This window comes from Odocoileus virginianus, chromosome 19 (assembly GCF_023699985.2).
Source record: "Odocoileus virginianus isolate 20LAN1187 ecotype Illinois chromosome 19, Ovbor_1.2, whole genome shotgun sequence".
NCBI lineage: Eukaryota > Metazoa > Chordata > Mammalia > Artiodactyla > Cervidae > Odocoileus > Odocoileus virginianus.
In genome coordinates, this window is record NC_069692.1 from 10,751,667 (window position 1) to 10,766,404 (window position 14,738).

The following is a 14,738-nucleotide window of genomic DNA, read 5'->3' on the forward strand; positions in this document are numbered from 1 at the left end:
CCTCTGAAAAGCCAACTGCCTTGTCAGAACTGCATCTACCCAGAAACCACCATGCTCTAAGAGGTCAAAACCACATGGAGAGGCCCTGAGAGAAGGAGAGAGAAACATAACACACACAAGGAGCAAGTTGGTGCAAAAGGTAAGCAAAGAAACCTTTGAGGACTGTGTATTCTCCAGCTACCCTAGCTATCAAACTGATAACATGCTATCAAGATGGAACATCAAGTTGAGTCCTTCTTAGAAGCACCTTAGCCCTGAATCAAAAGTTAAACAGAATGGTTGTTGTATGCCATTTTGTAGTTTTGGCGTAGGTAGACAACTCAGTGGTAGAGTCCTGTCACAGATACCATCCACTTGGCATGATACTCAAAGTTTGGAGATGTAGAACCAAATCAGGTGAACAAATGAGGTTCCTGAGGGTGAAGTTTAGAGAAGACGAAAGGCAAGGACTGAGGTTGAGCGACACCAGTATTAATTGTCAATGGAAAAATTTTCCAGGTGTTAGTGAAGGAAACAGAATGATTGGAGAGAACTGAATTAAATTAGGAAACACTGCTACTGAAGAGCAAGATATTGATGGGGCAGTGAGGAACAGTATATGTAGCCAGAGAATGTGGGCTCAATGAAGACAGTTCATTTTATTAAGGGCATTATTGATCTTGTATATGGCAGTTTTACTAGACTGAATAATGAAACTGAAATGGATAAAGAATGAGATTTGGTTTTGGCAAATGCTTAATAGTATTATGCCACTCAAGATTATTAACAACTATAAGAAAACCCTTTTAGAAAGGGAAATAAATAAAAGTCTAATGTGTGTTTATTAGTATAAATGTATTTCATAAATGATAACATTTGTAAATAAGGGATACAAATATGTCTATAAATTTATTTTAGAAATTTGAATTTATAGAACTTACACAGAAAATACACAAGAAGAATAAGGCTACCTTAAAGATAAAAAAATTTGAAATTTGAACCTGTGGTCCAAATTAATGGCCACTGTTTTGTTTCAAGTTGACAACCTATTTATTTGAATACCATTTTGATTTTGCACAATATTGAGATTTTCCATGGTACTCCCTTCACTTGTGCAATACTACAGAAGTGGACGTGCAGAGGCCTGGCACTTAAAAGACCAGTGCAAAGTTAGAACTTCCTCATTAATTTCACATTTGTAAGAAGGTTAAATATATATAGAGATGGCAAAGCAGGCTATATTTCCAAAATCTGCATAAAAGCAATTTAACCTAGAAGTCAAGATGAGTACCAGAGATTCTCATGTATTGAAATATGATATATATTTTTATGCATTTTCTAGTCTTCAAATTAGTCAAAAATATTTAGAAGTTATATTCTATCAAACATTTGTGTGACTTTTGAAGCTTTTCCATAGACTTCTATGGAAAATACTGGTTTAGATTAAACAAAGCGGAATCTTCAATGCAGTCTGCTTTTAACAGAACAGCTTTGGACAGAAAGCAATTTCATTTGAATATAAAAATTATATTCTCCATGCTCTAGTCTGTGCTTATTTTATCTTTAATTACTTGTGGTTTTACCAAATTTCAAATAAATGTGTTCTTTATTTTTTTTTTCATAAAACTTCTCATGAAAGTTGTATAATTTCTTTTTCTATTATCTGCTTTCTAGAACTTTCCCCCCTCTTTTGGAAAAAGGCTTTTATGGCCAGCTGTATGGCTCACTAAATTCTGCTCAATACCATGCAAGGACAATGGGATAGTCTTTCAGTTTGCTTATATTATTAGCTATTATGTCAGTATTAAAGATATCAAAAGGCATTTTAGCCTCATAGATGAAGCAGACAGTCACTAAATAAGTACTGTGACACCTGTTAGCCTCAATCAAGACTTTAGGTATCATTAGCAAAGAAGCATGTTGGGGCTGGAGGGGAGGCTTGGTCATCTCTACTTCAAGGTTAGAATTGCCCTAACTCCACTAATAGCTGTGTAATATGGACACCTCTGTTTTGGATACAAGAGGAAGGGAACTGTTCTGATGCTACAGTTCGTGAAATGTAACACCATTGTTTGATTCTGCTATTAAGTGCAGTTGTTCACACCTAACCATGTATTTATCATCTTGCATTGTTATCTCAAGATATTTATTCTCTAATGGGACTCTTAATAGCTTTGTGTAGGAGGTCTTGTCTTTCCTATTTAACTGTAAGCCTTTCAAAGACAGTGGACAATATCTCATAGTTGTAGTTGCCAGTGTGTACAGGGTAGTTTTGGGCACAGACTAAGAGTGCAGTAGAGGTTAGCTACCAATATTTTTGAGCACCCATGTCATTCCTGTAGCTATGCTAAGTACTATGTGCACAACTGTAATATGGCACAGGTTCTGTCTCCTTAGTAAGCTGAAAAAAAGAATGAAAAGGGTGTATAAACACACACAAACACTATTCATGGAAGTGAAGGTGAAAGTGTTAGCTGCTCAGTCGGGTCTGACTCTTTGTGGCCCCATGAATTGTAGCTCACCAGGCTCCTCTGTCTATGGAATTCTCCAGGCAAGAATCCTGGAGTTGCCATTTCCTTCTCCAGGGATTTTCCTGACCCAGGGATCGAACCCATGTCTCCCTCATTGCAGGTACGCTCTTTACCATCTGAATCACCAGGGAACATACACACACACATATATATATATAAAGTATGAGTATATGTACATACATACATATATACTTATATATAGATATATGCTATGATTCACTTTTCTCTCTCTGTCATTGGATCAAAACAATGATCTTTAGAACTTAATATACATGTACAAGCTTTATACACATGTATAGCTTTATACACATGTATGAGACACTAATGAAAGAAATCAAAGATGGCATAAACAGATGGAGATTATATTCCATGTTCCTGAGTAGGAAGAATCAATATTGTGAAAATGACTGTTTTACCCAGTGCAATCTACAGATTCAATGTGATCCCTATTAAATTACCAATGGCATTTTTCACAAAACTAGAACAAAAATTTCCCAATTCATATGGAAACACAAAAGACCCCAAATAGCCAAAGCAATCTTGAGAAAGAAGAATGGAGCTGGGAGAATCAAGCTTTCTGACTCCAGATTATACTACAAAGCTACAGTCATCAAGACAGTATGGTACTGGCACAAAAACAGACATATAGACCAGTGGAACAAGATAGAAAGCCCAGAAATAAACCCATGCACCTGTGGGTACCTTATTTTTGACAAAGGAGGCAAGAATATACAATGGGACAAAGACAGCCTCTTCAATAAGTGACACTGGGAAAACTGGACAGCTACATGTAAAAGAATGAAATTAAATTATTTCCTAACACCATACACAAAAATAAACTCAAAATGGATTAAAGACCTAAATGTAAGACTGGAAACTATAAAACTCTTAGAGGAAGACATAGAACACTTGACATAAATCAAAGCAAGATCCTCTATGACCCACCTCCTAGAGTAACAGAAATAAAAACAAAAGTAAACAAGTGGGACCTGATTAAAAGTAAAAACTTTTGCACAGCAAAGGAAACTATAAGCAAGGTGAAAAGACAACCACTCAGAATGGGAGATAATAATAACAAATGAAACAACTGACAAAGGATTACTTTCCAAAATATACAAGCAGCTCATACAACTCAATGCCAGAAAAACTAACAACCCAATCAAAAAGTGCGGAAAAGACCTAAATGGACATTTCTCCAAAGAAGGTACACAGATGGCTAAAAAACACATGAAAAAGGAAGACATCTGAGTCAGTTCTGATGAGGTGGATGAACATAGAATCTATTATACAGAGTGAAGTGAGTTTGAAAGAGAAAGATAAATATTGTATTTTAACACGCATATGTTATCTATTTTATATGTTCAGATATACAGAATAGACTTATGGACATGGGGAGAGAGGAGGAGAGGGTGGGATGTAGGGAAAGAGTAACTTGGAAACTTACATTGCCATATATAAAATAGATAGCCAATGGGAATTTGCTGTAGGTCTCAGGAAACTCAAACAGGGGCTCTGTATCAACCTAGAGGGGTGGGATGGGGAGGGAAGTGGGAGGGAGGTTCAAAAGGGAGGAAATATATGTATTCATATGGCTGATTCATGCTGAGGTTTGACAGAAAACAGCAAAATTCTGTAAAGCAATTATCCTTCAATAAAAAAATAAATTAAAAAAAAACAATGAGCTTTAGAATTTACTTGAATTTCAAACTTGTAATATTGTCAATTTTATTATAGATAATCCATTAATTTTTTTGCTAATTTAGCAAATAATATTTATTATTAATAACATTATATAATATGGGAAATTTCTTTTTATGAAGGAAATTTTAAATTATTTCTGTTATTATTACTATTTTTAAGATAGGAATAATAGCTAGGAAGACATTTGTGAAAACTCTTTTTGTCTTAGTTCTTAATTACATTCTCTGGGTTGAATCCTGATGAAGTTTCTTGTTTTCCAAGAAAACGAGTAAGGAAATGGTTCACGTTGGAGATTTTTTCTTCAGTATGCTTTATACCTGCATGATCTTGAATCCCTTAGATTCACCTCTCCCTTAGGTCTCTACATCAGAGGTATCTCTTCCTAGCGCAAGTTCTGGCCCAAGATTTCCCATTAATCAGCATAGAACAATGATCAGTAAATAAGACTGGATGAAAAATAAGAGATATAAAATCTGGGAGAAACGTGGTAAAATAAACTTGGAATGCATGGTGAACCTTGTTTCACCATTCCCTTTTTTCCTAGAACCTCTCAGCTTCTTGCGTGAAACAGAGGGTCTGCCAGAGTTTAAGCTCTGAACTCCTATTAAATGGTTCAGAATGAACCTAATTAAAGAATTCTTAATAGGGCTCTCAAGCTCTCAAAATTATTGAAAATGACAATTTGAAAAGAAGGGCAATTTATCTTTGTGTAAAAAATTGAATATACTGTATTGTCAAATGGATACAAAAATGCCTTACTTTTGGCAACTGCTAGTTTTCAGACAGGACTGAGGAATGCCTTGACTGTCCTCTGAGTATTCAGAGGGTGCTATAAGTAGCAACTATGGTAGAGTGTGGAGTGGATTATTGTGAATTCTAGTTGCTGGCATCCAAATTATTGTGACTGATTCATTTTTGATCTAGAACCCTGAAATAAATCTGGAATCTGAAGGATATGCTAGTTTTGAGATAAAGAAAAAAGGGAAAGGAGATAATTATTATATCTATTTTCACCAGTGAATGTTGACTTACTGAGAGTATTGATTTTTAATGGAAAATATATAAGTCGTATGGACTTTCCAAGAATTTAAATTTTGTGATGCCAAAAAGACAGCATTTTTATAGCTGATATAAATAAAATAGTCTTATAAGAGATACTGAATAAGGAAATAACAATGAGGGAAATTTAAACAGAGAATAAAAAATAACAGGGGATGTCAATTTAATAAACTAATTATGTCCTATCCTCAAAGTCATAAAAAGCAGAATATATAATTTTTGATTTGGAATACATTGCCCTATAATATCTCAGTGAAAATTGATTCAACACTGTAGCATCTATATGTTTTTGTGGATATTACTGGTTGATTTTTTTCTTCTGGGTGTTTGCAATAATATATAGTCTTTGTAATTCAAAAAAGGGAAATATAATAGATTGGCCTTAACTATTTTACATGAATCTGAACTTGCAAGGAAATAAGCACAAATTACACAAGTATCCCTTACTATAAAAGGAAGAGTAAGATTAAACTTACAAACCAAAAAACATTGTTTTGTTTTGGAGTTGTCTTTCCCTGGTCAAAATATCTTTCATATTTAGAAATGCTGACTACTTTTTTTAAAAAGGGATTTTATGCTTTAAACTGCAAGTCAATACATTCTCACATAGGGAAAGAATCTTTATATGGAAATTGAAGAGAAGTGGGTGGGTGATTATGCCATCATTAATGATGATATATATTTAGACATGAGAAAACATCATTTATGTTTTCAAAATGTAATACCCAAGTAAAACTTACCATTTGTGATTACTTTCACACCCTCTCTAAAATATCTGTTGTAAGGAAAATCTCCATCTAAGTCAAAGACCAATAAAACTTGAACATGTTCATGTCCTAGAAAACACAGTTTGGTAAAGAAAATTTTACAATTCTGAAATAATTTAATCATTGCCTCTTGTTTCTTTATGCCCTTTATTTTCTTCCTTTTATTCTGAATAAGAAGTTGAGTTTCTCCTTCAGGACAACATAGCAGAAATGGTCAGCATCATTTTTCTCCTTGCCTCTGCTTTTACCCTGTTTCCATAGTAACTTACTTCTAAGTATGTCACTGATGGTTGATATTAAAAGACTTATCAAATTTCAGAAGTCTACATTTGGTTCACAAAGATCAGTTAAAACATTGAATAAGACATAGCACTCACAGAGAGGTTTGGTATCATCTATTCTGATCATCAAAGAGGGTGTGTCCATCTCATTCTCTATTCTAAGTTTTGGTCCACTGTTGTCAGGGAATTGATTCTGGTCCCAGTCCAGCAAGGACTGATGGGACAATTCTCTTCTTTGTATCAAAACCTGCCTTGCCACTTCCCACTCTTAATAAGCTTTACCTACATGGTGAATATCTTAACAAACTGTGGAAAATTCTTAAAGAGATGGGAATACCAGACCACCTGAGCTACCTCTTGAGAAGTCTGTATGCAGGTCAAGAAGCAACAGTTAGAACTGGACATGAAAAAACAGGCTGGTTCCAAACTGGGAAAGGAGTACGTCAAGGCTGTATACTGTCACCCTGCTTATTTAATTTATACGCAGAGTACAGCATGAGAAACGCTGGGCTGGATGAAGCACACAATGGAATCAAGATTGCCAGGAGAAATGTGAATAACCTCAGATATGCAGATGACACCACCTTATGGTAGAAAACGAAGAACTAAAGAGCCTCTTGATAAAAGTGAAAGAGAAGACTGAAAAAGTTGGCTTAAAACTCAACATTCAGAAAACTAAGATTATAGCATCTGGTACCATCACTTCATGGCAAATAGATGGGGAAACAATGGAAACAGTGAGGGGCTTTATTTTTGGTGGCTCCAAAATCACTGCAGATGCTGTCTGCAGCCATGAAATTAAATGACGCTTACTCATTGGAAGAAAAGTTACGACCAACCTAGACAGCATATTAAAAAGCAGAGACATTACTTTGCCAACAAAGGTCCGTCTAGTCAAAGCTATGGTTTTTCCAGTAGTCATGCATGAATGTGAGAGTTGGACTATCAAGAAAACTGATCACCATGGAATTGATGCTTTTGAACTGTGGTGTTAGAGAAGACTCTTGAGACTCCCTTGCACTGCAAGTAGATCCAAACAGTCCATCCTATAGGAAATCAATCCTGAATATTCAGGATTGTGAAGAGCTGATTTATTGGAAAAGACCCTGATACTGGGAAAGATTGAAGGCAGGAGGAGAAAGGGATGACAGAGGATGAGACGGTTGGATGTCATCACAGACTCAATGGACATGAGTTTGAGCAAGCTCTGGAAATTGGTGACGGAAGGGAAGCCTGGTGTGTTGCAGTCCATGAGGTCTCAAAGAGTCAGATATGACTGAGCAACTGAACTGACTGAAATAGTGAAAAAATTGGATGGGCTCTTCGGGATGGGTGGGTAAGATAGCTCCACCCCACCCAACTGAAGGAGCAGGCTTAAGTAGCAGTTGATTCTCCCTGAACTATCTCTGTGTAGCTTTTGCTTGTTCAGTGATGCCCTTCCTAAGAGATAAAGGGAAGAAAGAGAAGGGAGATGAAATGCTTGGTTTAGGGGAAGTGATTTTAGAGAATTTTTTTCTTTTCTGGCCTGCATTATTAAGGAAAGAGGAGGTATTTCTCAATCACTATAGAAGGTACTTTGTTACATTTACAACTTATGTACTCTTTTCTCCAATTTTTGGTTGTTTGATCAAATTAGTTTTTTGGATTTGCCTTTTAAGATCACTAATTATTTGTTTGTTTTTCATAAAATATTGTTTTTTCCAGCTTTACTGAAGTATAACTGATGAAAATTTTATATATTTAAAGTATACAATGTAATGTGTTTTTAATTGAAGTAGAGTTGACACAATGTTAACTTTTTATGTTGTGTGTGTGTCTGTCTTTTTTAAAAAAATTATTTATTTTCTACTGAAGGATAATTGTTTTACAAAATTTTGTTGTTTTCTGTCAAACCTCAACATGAATCAACCATAGGTGTATATGTATCTCCCCTTCCTTTTGAACCTCCCTCCCATTTCCCTCCCCACCCCATCCCTCTAGGTTGATACAGAGCCCCTGTTTGAATTTTCTGAGCCACACAGCAAATTCCCGTTGGCTATCTATTTTACATACAGTAAGGTAAGTTTCTATGTTACTCTTTCCATACATGTCACCCTCTCCTCCCTTTTCCCCTTGTCCATAAGTCTATTCTCCATTGTCTGTTTCTCCATTGTTGCCCTGTAAATAAATTCTTCATTACTATTTCTCTAATTCCGTATGTATGCATTAGATTATGGTATTTATCTTTCTCTTTCTGACTCACTTCACTCTGTATAATAGGTTCAAGGTTCATTAACCACATCAGAACTGACTCAAATGTGTTCCTTTTTCATGGCTGAGTGATATTCCATTGTGCATATGTACCACAACATCTTTTTTTTTTCCATTTATTTTTATTAGTTGGAGGCTAATTACTTTACAATATTATAGTGGTTTTTTGCCATACATTGACATGAATCAGCCATGGATTTACATGTGTTCCCCATCCTGATCCCCGCTCCTGCCTCCCTCTCCATCCGATCCCTCTGGGTCTTCCCAGTGCACCAGTCCTGAGCACTTGTCTCATGCATCCAACCTGGGCTGGTGATCTGTTTCACCCTTGATAGTATACTTGTTTCAATGCTGTTCTCTCTGAACATCCCACCCTCGCCTTCTCCCAGAGTCTAAACGTCTGTTCTGTACATCTATGTCTCTTTTTCTGTTTTGCATATAGGGTTACTGTTACCATCTTTTAAAATTCCATATATATGAGTTAGTATACTGTATTGGTCTTTATTTTTCTGGCTTACTTCACTCTGTATAATGGGCTCCAGTTTCATCCATCTCATTAGAACTGATTCAAATGAATTCTTTTTAATGGCTGAGTAATATTCCATGGTGTATATGTACCATAGCTTCCTTATCCATGAATCTGCTGATGGGCATTTAGGTTGCTTCCATGTCTTGGCTATTATAAACAGTGCTGTGATGAACACTGGGTGTACCACAACATCTTTATCCATTCATCTGTCAATGGATATCTAGGTTCCTTCCATGTTCTAGCTATTGTAAATAGTGTTGCAATGAAAAACAGGATACATGTGTCTCTTTCAATTTTGGTTTCCTCAGGATATATGCCTAGGAGTGGGATTGCTGGGTCATATGGTGCTTTTATTCCTAGTTTTTAAAGAATCTCCATACCATCTTCCATAGTGGCTGAACTAATTTACATTCCCACCAACAGTGCAAGAGCATTCCCTTTTCTTCACACCCTCTCCAGCATTTATTATTTGTAGACTTTTTGATGATGACCATTCTGACTGGTGTGAGGTGTAGTTTTGATTTGCTTTTCTGTAATAATGAGCAATGCTGAGCATCTTTTCATGTGTTTTTTAGCCATCTGTGTGCCTTCTTTGGAGAAATGTCTGTTTAGGTCTTTTCCCCACTTTTTGATTGGGTTGTTAGTTTTTCTGGCATTGAGTTGTATGAGCTGCTTGTATATTTTGGAAAGTAATCCTTTGTCAGTTGTTTCATTTGCTATTATATCCTCTCACCCTGGAGGCTGTCTTTTCACCTTGCTTATAGTTTCCTTTGCTGTGCAAAAGTTTTTACGTTTAATCAGGTCCCACTTGTTTACTTTTGTTTTTATTTCTGTTACTCTAGGAGGTGGGTCATTGAGGATCTTGATTTGATTTATGTCTTTGAGTGTTCTGTCTATGTTTTTCTCTAAGAGTTTTATAGTTTCTGTTCTTAGATTTATGTCTTTAATCCATTTTAAGTTTATTTTTGTGGATGGTGTGAGGAAGTAGTTTAGTTTCATTCTTTTACATGTAGCTGATATGCTTTCCCAGCATCATTTATTGAAGAGGTTGTCTTTGTCCCATTGTATATTCTTGCCTCCTTTGTAAAAAATAACGTACCCATAGGTGCATGGGTTTATTTCTGGGCTTTCTATCTTGTTCCATTGGTCTATATATCTGTTTCTGTGCCCATACCATACTGTCTTGATGACTGTAGCTTTTGTAGTATAATCTGAAGTCAGGAAGGTTGATTCCTCCAGCTTCATTCTGCTTTTTCAAGACTGCTTTGGCTATTTGGGGTCTTTTTTGTTTCCACATGAATTGTGAAATTTTTTGTTCTAGTTCTGTGAAAAATGCCGTTGGTAATTTGATAGTGATCACATTGAATATGTAGATTGTTTTTGGCAGTATAGTCATTTTCACAATATTGATTCTTCCTACTCAGGAACATGGGATATCTCTCCATCTGTTTATGTCATCTTTGATTTCTTTCTTTAGTGTCTTATAATTTTTTGTGTATAGTTCTTTGGTCTCCTTAGGTAAGTTTATTTCTAGATATTTAATTCTTTTTGTTGCAATGGTGAGTGGGTTTGATTCCTTAATTTCTCATTCTGATTTTTTATTGTTAGTATATAGGAATCCAAGTGACTTTTGTGTATTGATTTTGTATCCTGCAACTTTGCTAAATCCACTGATTAGCTCTAGTAATTTTCTGATACTATCTTTAGGGTTTTCTATGTACAGTATCACATCATCTACAAACAGTGAGAGCTTTACTTCTTCTTTCCAATTTGGACTCCTTTTATTTCTTTATCTTCTCTGATTGCTGTAGCTACGACTTCCAGAACTATTTTGAATAATAGTTGTGAAAGTAGACACCCTTGTCTTGTTCCGGATCTTACGGGGAATGCTTTCAGTTTTCACCACTGAGAATAATGTTTGCTGTAGGCTTATTATACATGGGCTTTGCTATGTTGAGGTAGGTTCTATGCCCATTTTTTGAAGAGTTTTAATCATGAATGAGTAGTGAATTTTGTCAAAGGCCTTTTTCTGCATCTATTGAGATGATCATATGGTTTTTATCTTTCAATTTGTTAATATGGTGTATCACATTGATTGATTTCTGTATATTGAAGAATCCTTGCATCCCTGGAATAAACCAACTTGATCATGGTGTATGAGCTTTTTGATGTGTTGCTGAATTCTGTTTGCTAAAATTTTGTTGAGGAGTCTTGCATCTATGTTCATCAGTAATATTGGCCTGTAGTTTTCTTTTTTGTGTGTTGTCTTTGTCTGGTTTTGGTATCAGGGTGATGGTGGCCTGGTAGAATGAATTTGAAAGTGTTCCTTTCTCTGCAATTTTTTGAAAAAGTTTTACAAGGATAGGCATTATCTTTCCTCTAAATGTTTGTTAGAATTCTCCCATGAAGCCATCTGGTCCTGGGCTTTTGTGTTTTAGGAGATTTTTTTTTTTTTTTTAATCACAGCTTCAGTTTCAGGGCTTGTAATTGGGTTGTTCATAATTTCTATTTCTTCTTGGTTCAGTCTTGGAAGATTGAACTTTTCCAAGAAACTGTCCATTTATTTTATTGCCATGTAATTGTTCATAATAGTTTCTTATAATCTTTTGTATTTCTGCATTGTCTCTTGAAACCTCTTCTTTTTCATTTCTAATTTTGTTGATTTGATTCTTCTTTTTTTCTTGATGAGTCTGGCTAAAGGTTGGTCGATTTTGTTTATCTTCTCAAAGGAGCAGCTTTTAGTTTTATTAATCTTTACTATTGTTTCTTTCATTTCTTTTTCATTTATTTCTGCTTGGATATTTACAATTTCTTTCCTTCTACTAATATTGGGTTTTTATTTTTTCTTCTTCTTTTCTCAGTTGTTTTAGGTGTAAAGTCAGGTTGTGTATTCAATGTTTTTCTTGTTTCTTGAGGTAAGATTGTATTGCTCTAAACTTTCCTCTTAGGATTGCTTTTGCTGCATCCCATAGGTTTTGAGTTGTCATGTTTTCATTTTCATTTGTTTTTAGAAATTTTTTGATTTCCATTTTCATTTCTTCAGTAACCTGTTGGTTGTTGAGAAACATATTGTTTAATATCCATGTATTTGTGTTTCTTACATTTTTTTTCTTGTAATTGATATCCAGTCTCATAGCATTGTGGTCAGAGAAGATACTTGATATGATTTCAATTTTCATACATTTACTGAGATTTGATTTGTGACCCAAGATGTGGTCTATCCTGGAGGATGTTCCATGTGCAGTTGAGAATAAGGTGTATTTTTCTGCATTTGGATGGAATGTCCTGAAGATATCAATGAGATCCATCTCATCTAATATATCATTTAAGACTTGTGTTTCCTTATTAATTTTCTGTTTTGATGACCTGTCCATTGGTGTGAGTGGAGTGTTAAACTCTCCTACTACTATTGTGTTACTGTCAATTTCTCCTTTTATGTCTGTTAGTGTTTATATTATGTATTGAGGTGCTCCTATGTTGGATGCATAGATATTTATAATTGCTATATCTTCCTTTAAGGAGCGGCTGCTGCACCGGTGCAGGAGGGCTGAGAGGAGCTACTCCATGTTCAAGGTCAGGAGGGGTGGCCGTGAGGAGATACCCCTCGTCCAAGGTAAGGAGCAGCAGCTGCGCTTTGCTGGAGCAGCCGTGAAGAGATACCCCATGTCCAAGGTAAGAGAAACCCAAGTAAGACGGTAAGTGTTGTGAGAGGGCATCAGGGGGCAAACACACTAAAACCATACTCACAGAAAACTAGCCAACTTGATCACAGAACCACAGTCTTGTCTAACTCAATGAAATTAAGCCATGCCATGTGGGGCCACCCAAGACGGTTGGGTCATGGTGGAGAGGTCTGACAGAATGTGGTCCACTGGAGAAGGGAATGGCAAACCACTTCAGTATTCTTGCCTTGAGAACCCCATGAACAGTATGAGAAGGCAAAATGATAGGATACTGAAAGAGGAACTCCCCAGGTCAGTAGGTGCCCACTATGCTACTGGAGATCAGTGGAGAAATAACTCCAGAAAGAATGAAGGGATGGAGCCAAAGCAAAAACAATATCCAGTTGTGGATGGGACTGGTGATAGAAGCAAGGTCTGATGCTGTAAAGAGCAATATTGCATAGGAACCTGGAATGTTAGGTCCATGAATCAAGGCAAATTGGAAGTGGTCAAATAGGAGACGGCAAGAGTGAATGTCGACATTCTAGGAATCAGCGAACTAAAATGGACTGGAATGGGGGAATTTAACTCAGATGACCATTATATCTACTAATGTGGGTGGGAATCCCTTAGAAGAAATGGAGTAGCCATCACAGTCAACAAAAGAGTCCGAAATGCAGTACTTGGATGCAATCTCAAAAACGACAGAATGATCTCTGTTTGTTTCCAAGGCAAACCATTCAATATCACGGTAATCCAAGCCAATGCCCCAACCAGTAATGCTGAAGAAGCCGAAGTTGAATGGTTCTATGAAGACCTACAAGACCTTTTAGAACTAACCCCCAAAAAAGATGTCCTTTTCATTTTAGGGGACTGGAATGCAAAAGTAGGAGGTCAAGAAACACCTGGAGTAACAGGCAAATCTGGCCTTGGAGTATGGAATGAAGCAGGGCAAAGGCTGATAGAGTTTTGCTAAAAGAATGCACTGGTCATAGAAAACACCCTCTTCCAACAACACAAGAGAAGACTCTACACATGGACATCACCAGATGGTCAACACCAAAATCAGATTGATTATATTCTTTGTAGCCAAAGATGGAGAAGCTCTATACAGTCAGCAAAAGCAAGACCTGGAGCTGACTGTGGCTCAGATCATGAACTCCTTATTGCCAAATTCAGACTTAAACTGAAGAGAGTAGGGATAACCACTAGACCATTCAGGTATGACCTAAATCAAATCACTTATGAATATACAGTGGAAGTGAGAAATAGATTTAAGGACTAGATCTGATAGACAGAGAGCCTGATGAACTATGGACGGAGGTTTGTGACATTGTACAGGAGACAGGGATCAAGACCATCCCCATGGAAAAGAAATGCAAAAAGGCAAAATGGTTGTCTGAGGAGGCCTTACAAATAGCTGTGAAAAGAAGAGAAGCAAAAAGCAAAGGAGAAAAGGAAAGATATTCCCATTTGAATGCAGAGTTCCAAAGAATAGCCAGGAGAGATAAGAAGGCCTTCCTCAGTGATCAGTGCAAAGAAATAGAGGAAAACAACAGAATGGGAAAGATTAGAGATCTCTTCAAGAATATTAGAGATACCAAGGGAACATTTCATGCAAAAATGGGCTCAATAAAGGACAGAAATGGTATGGACCTAACAGAAGCAGAAGATATTAAGAAGAGGTGGCAAGAATACACAGAAGAAGTGTACAAAAAAGATCTTCCTGACCCAGATAACCACGATGGTGTGGTCACTCACCTAGAGCCAGACATCCTGGAATGTGAAGTCAGGTGGGCCTTAGAAAGCATCACTATGAACGAAGCTAGTGGATGTGATGGAATTCCAGTTGAGCTATTTCAAATCCTGAAAGATGATGCTGTGAAAGTGTTGCACTCAATATGCCAGCAAGTTTGAAAAACTCACCAGTGGCCACAGGACTGGAAAAGGTCCGTTTTCATTCCAATTCCTAAGAAAGG

General features: G+C 36.4%; 1 long non-coding RNA gene across 1 annotated transcript in view; it reads left to right on the plus strand.

Moving 5' to 3' along the window:
* Positions 1 to 12,779, plus strand: part of LOC139029686 (uncharacterized) — a 104,297-nt gene extending 91,518 nt beyond the window's left edge. Inside the window, exon 3 of the long non-coding RNA XR_011481881.1 lies at positions 12,617 to 12,779. This is a non-coding gene — a long non-coding RNA (uncharacterized lncRNA). The remainder of the gene's footprint in view (positions 1 to 12,616) is intronic.
* The last annotated feature ends 1,959 nt before the right edge of the window (positions 12,780 to 14,738 follow it).